Source organism: Arachis hypogaea, chromosome 16, assembly GCF_003086295.3.
Source record: "Arachis hypogaea cultivar Tifrunner chromosome 16, arahy.Tifrunner.gnm2.J5K5, whole genome shotgun sequence".
Lineage (NCBI taxonomy): Eukaryota > Viridiplantae > Streptophyta > Magnoliopsida > Fabales > Fabaceae > Arachis > Arachis hypogaea.
In genome coordinates this window covers 75,959,473-75,965,567 of record NC_092051.1, presented here as the reverse complement: position 1 = coordinate 75,965,567, position 6,095 = coordinate 75,959,473, and the positions used below count along the sequence as shown (strand labels likewise).

Below are 6,095 nucleotides of genomic sequence, written 5' to 3'. Positions count from 1 at the left end.
TGCATGTTTTCTTTGCATTAAAAATTTTTCAAAAATATGTTCTTGATGTTCATCATGACATTCATAGTGTTCTTGGTGTTCATCTTGACATTCATAGCATTCTTGCATGCATTCATTGTTTTGATCTAAAAATTTCATGCATTGCATCCTTTTAGTGTTTTCCTCTTGCATCATAAAAATTCAAAAATCAAAAAAATATCTTTCCCTTTTTCTCTCATCAAATTCGAAAATTTGAGTTGACTTTTTCAAAAATTTTTAAAATCAAGTTGTTTCTTATGAGTCAAATCAAATTTTCAATTTGAAAATCTTATCTTTTTCAAAATCTTTTTCAAAAATCAAATCTTTTTTCAAAAATTCTTAGTTATTTTCGAAAATTCCAAAAATATTTTTCAAAAAATCTTTTTCTTATTTTTATACCAAATTTTTGAAAATAACATAATCAATTAATGTTTTGATTCAAAAATTTGAAGTTTGTTACTTGCTTGTTAAGAAAGATTCAAACTTTAAGTTCTAGAATCATATCTTGTGATTTCTTATGAATCAAGTCATTAATTGTGATTTTAAAAATCAAATCTTTTTCAAAACTAATTTCAATCATATCTTTTCAAAAATATCTTCTTATCTTATCTTTTCAAAAATATCTTTTCAAAATATCTTTTCTAACTTCCTAACTTCTTATCTTTTCAAAAATTGTTTCAACTAACTAACTAACTTTTTGTTTGTTTCTTAACTTTTTTCAAAACCACCTAACTAACTCTCTCTCTCTAATTTTCGAAAATATCTTCCCTCTTTTTCAAAAATTTCTTTTTAATTAACTAATTATTTTTTTTTAATTTCAAAAATTTTCGAAAATTACTAACATTTTTCAAAAACCATTTTTCAAAAATCACTAACTCTTTTTCAAAATAATTTTCGAAAATTATCTCTCCCCCATCCTATACTATTTATTCATTCATATCCTAACATCTCATCTCACATCTCTTCCATCCGTACAGTTGTGTTTCTTCCTTTACATCACATTCTTTGACTCCCCCTCTTTTCTTCCACTCACAAAGGGATCCCTATACTGTGGTATAAAGGATCTCTATTATTATTATTATTTTTATGTGCCTTCTTCTTTGTCATATGAGCAGGAGCAAGGATAAGAACATTCTTGTGGAAGCAGATCCAGAACCTGAAAGGACTCTGAAGAGAAAATTAAGAGAAGCTAAAATACAACAATCCAGAGATAACCTTTCAGAAATTTTCGAACAGGAAGAGGAGATGGCAGCCGAAAATAATAATAATGTAAGGAATATGCTTGGTGACTTTACTGCACCTAATTCCAAACTACATGGAAGAAGCATCTCCATTCCTGCCATTGGAGCAAACAACTTTGAGCTGAAACCTCAATTAGTTTCTCTGATGCAACAGAACTGCAAGTTTCATGGACTTCCATCTGAAGATCCTTTTCAGTTCTTAACTGAATTCTTCCAGATATGTGATACTGTTAAGACTAATGGAGTAGATCCTGAAGTCTACAGGCTAATGCTTTTCCCTTTTGCTGTAAGAGACAGAGCTAGATTATGGTTGGATTCTCAACCCAAAGACAGCCTGAACTCTTGGGATAAGCTGGTCACGGCTTTCTTAGCCAAGTACTTTCCTCCTCAAAAGCTGAGCAAGCTTAGAGCTGATGTTCAAACCTTCAGACAGAAAGAAGGTGAATCCCTCTATGAAGCTTGGGAAAGATACAAACAGTTGACCAAAAAGTGTCCTTCTGACATGCTTTCAGAATGGACCATCCTAGATATATTCTATGATGGTTTATCTGAGCTATCGAAGATGTCACTGGACACTTCTGCAGGTGGATCCATTCACCTAAAGAAAACGCCTGTAGAAGCTCAAGAACTCATTGACATGGTTGCTAATAACCAGTTCATGTACACTTCTGAAAGGAATCCTGTGAGCAATGGGACGCCTATGAAGAAGGGAGTTCTTGAGGTTGATACTCTGAATGCCATATTGGCTCAGAATAAAATATTGACTCAGCAAGTCAATATGATTTCTCAGAGTCTGCATGGAATGCAAGCTGCATCCAACAGTACTCAAGAGGCATCTTCTGAAGAAGAAGCTTATGATCTTGAGAACCCTGCAATAGCAGAGGTAAATTACTTAGGTGAACCTTATGGAAACACCTATAACTCAACATGGAGAAATCATCCAAATTTCTCATGGAAGGATCAAAAGCCCCAACAAGGCTTTAATAATGGTGGAAGAAACAGGTTTAGCAATAGCAAGCCTTTTCCATCATCAACTCAGCAACAGACAGAGAACTCTGAACAAAATGCCTCTAATTTAGCAAATCTAGTCTCTGATCTATCTAAGGCCACTGTAAGTTTCATGAATGAAACAAGGTCTTCCATTAGAAATCTGGAAGCACAAGTGGGCCAGCTGAGTAAAAGGATCAATGAAATCCCTCCTAGTACTCTCCCAAGCAATACAGACGAGAACCCAAAAGGAGAGTGCAAGGCCATTGACATAAGCGCCATGGCCGAACCTGTGAGGAGAGGAGAGGACGTGAATCCCAAGGAGGAAGACCTCCTGGGACGTCCAGTGATCAATAAGGAGCTTCCCTCTGAGGAACCAAAGGACTCTGAGGCTCATCTAGAGACCATAGAGATTCCATTGAACCTCCTTATGCCCTTCATGAGCTCTAATGAGTATTCCTCTTCTGAAGAGAATGAGGATGTTACTGAAGAGCAAACTGCCAAGTTTCTTGGTGCAATCATGAAGCTGAATGCCAAATTATTTGGCATTGATACTTAGGAAGTTGAACCTCCCTTGTTCATCAATGAACTAAGTGATCTGGATCAACTGACATTGCCTCAGAAGAAACAGGATCTTGGAAAGTTCATAATACCCTGCACCATAGGCACCATGATCTTTAAGGCTCTGTGTGACCTTGGTTCAGGAATAAACCTCATGCCCCTCTCTGTAATAGAGAAACTGGGAATCTATGGGGTGCAAGCTGCTAAAATCTCACTAGAGATGGCAGACAGCTCAAGAAAACAGGCTTATGGACAAGTAGAAGATGTATTAGTAAAGGTTGAGGGCCTTTACATACCTACTGATTTCATAGTCCTGGATACTGGAAAGGAAGAGGATGAACCCATCATCCTGGGAAGACCTTTCCTGGCCACAGCAAGAGCTATGATTGATGTTGACAGAGGTGAATTATTCCTTCAATGGAATGAGAACTCCCTTGTGTTTAAAACTCAAGGATCTCCCTCTGCAACCATGGAGAGGAAGCAGAAAAAGCTTCTCTCCAAGCAGAGTCAACCAGAGCCCCCACAGTCAAACTCTAAGTTTGGTGTTGGGAGGCCACAACCAAACTCTAAGTTTGGTGTTGAACTCCCATATCCAAACTCTAAGTTTGGTGTTGGAGAGTTTCAACAAAGCTCTGCACATCTGTGAGGCTCCATAAGAGCCCACTGTCAAGCTATTGACATTAAAGAAGCGCTTGTTGGGAGGCAACCCAATGTTTATCTAATTCTTATTTTTATTGTTTTTGATATTTTCTTAGGTTCATGATCATGTGGAGTCACAAAATAAACAAAAAAATCAAAAACGGAATCAAAAACAGCAGAAGAAAAATCACACCCTGGAGGAGCATCTGTCTGGCGTTCAAACGCCAGAACAGAGCATAGTTCTGGCGCTGAACGCCTAAAATGGGCAGCTTCTGGGCGCTGAATGCCAGAACAGAGCATGGTTCTGGCGTTCAACGCCAGAAATGGCACACAAATGGGCGTTGAACGCCCAAAATGGCCACCAACCTGGCGCTGAACGCCCAGAGTTGGATACAAAGGCATTTTTTACATGCCTAATGGGTGTAGGGATGTAAATCCTTGAACACCTCAGGATCTGTGGACCCCACAGGATCCACTCAGGATCTGTGGACCCCACAGGATCCCCACCTACCTCCACGCACTTCTTCTCACCACTCTCTTTCACACAACCCCATAAACACTCTTCCCTAAAAACCCCTCACCAATCACCTCAATCTCTCTTCCCCACTAAACCTTCACCACTCACATCCACCCACTCTTCCCAATAAACCTACCTCATAAACTCCACCTACCTTCAAAATTCAAAACCAATTTCCCACCCAAACCCACCCATATGGCCGAACCTTAACCCCCCCCTCCATTCCCTATATAAAGACCTCCATTCTTCACCAAATTCACACAACACAACCCCTCTATACCCTTCTTGGCCGAACCACATCACCCTCTCCCTCTCCTCCATTTCTTCTTCTTCTTCATCTATTCTTTTGTTTATTGCTCGAGGGCGAGCAATATTCTAATTTTGGTGTGGTAAAAGTATAGCTTTTTTGTTTTTCCATTACCATTGATGGCACCCAAGACCGGAGAATCCTCTAGAAGAGGGAAAGGGAAGACAAAAGCTTCCACATCCGAGTCATGGGAAATGGAAAGGTTCATCTCCAAAGCCCATCAAGACCACTTCTATGATGTTGTGGCCAAGAAGAAGGTGATCCCTGAGGTCCCTTTTAAACTCAAAAGAAATGAGTATCCGGAGATCCGACATGAAATTCAAAGAAGAGGTTGGGAAGTTCTAACAAACCCCATCCAACAAGTTGGCATCTTAATGGTTCAAGAGTTCTATGCCAATGCATGGATCACCAAGAACCATGATCAAAGTAAGAACCCGGATCCAAAGAACTATGTTATAATGGTTCGGGGGAAATACTTAGATTTTAGTCTGGAGAATGTGAGGTTGGCGTTCAACTTGCCATACATGGAAGAGAACGCACGCCCCTACACAAGGAGAGTCAACTTTGATCAAAGGTTGGACCAAGTCCTTATGGACATATGTGTAGAAGGAGCTCAATGGAAGATTGACTCCAAAGGCAAGCCGGTTCAACTAAGAAGATTGGACCTCAAGCCTATAGCTAGAGGATGGTTGGAGTTTATTCAATGCTCAATCATTCCCACTAGCAACCGGTCTGAAGTTACTATAGACCGGGCCATCATGATCCATAGCATCATGATTGGAGAAGAGATGGAAGTTCATGAGATTATACCTCAAGAACTCTACAAGGTGGCTGACAAGTCCTCCATCATGGCAAGGTTAGCCTTTCCTCACCTCATTTGCCACCTATGCAATTCAACTGGAATTGACATAGAGGGAGATATCCTCATTAAAGAGGACAAGCCCATCACTAAGAAAAAGATGGAGCAAGCAAGAGAGCCCAATCATGGAGCTCAAGAGGCACAAGAAGCTCATTTCCAGGAGATCCCGGAGATGCCTCAAATGCACTTTCCTCCACAAAATTATTGGGAGCAAATCAACACCTCCCTAGGAGAATTGAGTTCCAATATGGGACAACTAAGGGTGGAACATCAAGAGCACTCCATCATGCTTCATGAAATAAGAGAAGATCAAAAAGCAATGAGGGAGGAGCAACAAAGACAAGGAAGAGACATAGAAGAGCTCAAGGACATCATTGGTTCCTCAAGAAGGAAATGCCACCATCACTAAGGTGGATTCATTCCTTGTTCTTATTTCTTCTGTTTTCGTTTTCTATGTTATGTGCTTATCTATGTTTGTGTCTTCATTACATGATCATTAGTAGTAGTAACTATGTCTTAAAGATATGAATGTCCTATGAATCCATCACCTCTCTTAAATGAAAAATGTTTTAATTCAAAAGAACAAGAAGTACATGAGTTTCGAATTTATCCTTGAACTTAGTTTAATTATATTGATGTGGTGACAATGCTTCTTGTTTTCTGAATGTATGCTTGAACAGTGCATATGTCTTTTGAAGTTGGTGTTTAAGAATGTTAAATATGTTGGCTCTTGAAAGAATGATGACTAGGAGACATGTTATTTGATAATCTGAAAAATCATAAAAATGATTCTTGAAGCAAGAAAAAGCAGCAAAGAACAAAGCTTGCAGAAAAAAAAAAGAGAAAAAAAAAAGAAAAAAATAGGCGAAAAAAAAAAAGAAAAAGAAAAAGCAAGCAGAAAAAACCAATAACCCTTAAAACCAAAAGGCAAGGGCAAATAAAAAGGATCCCAAGGCTTTGAGCATC

General features: G+C 38.8%; 1 non-coding gene across 1 annotated transcript; it reads right to left on the bottom strand.

The window, feature by feature from the left end:
* Positions 1 to 1,659: 1,659 nt before the first annotated feature.
* Positions 1,660 to 1,767, bottom strand: LOC112760954 (small nucleolar RNA R71). The gene has a single exon (XR_003181366.1). It is a non-coding gene; the product is annotated as a small nucleolar RNA R71 (small nucleolar RNA).
* Between the last annotated feature and the right edge of the window lie 4,328 nt (positions 1,768 to 6,095).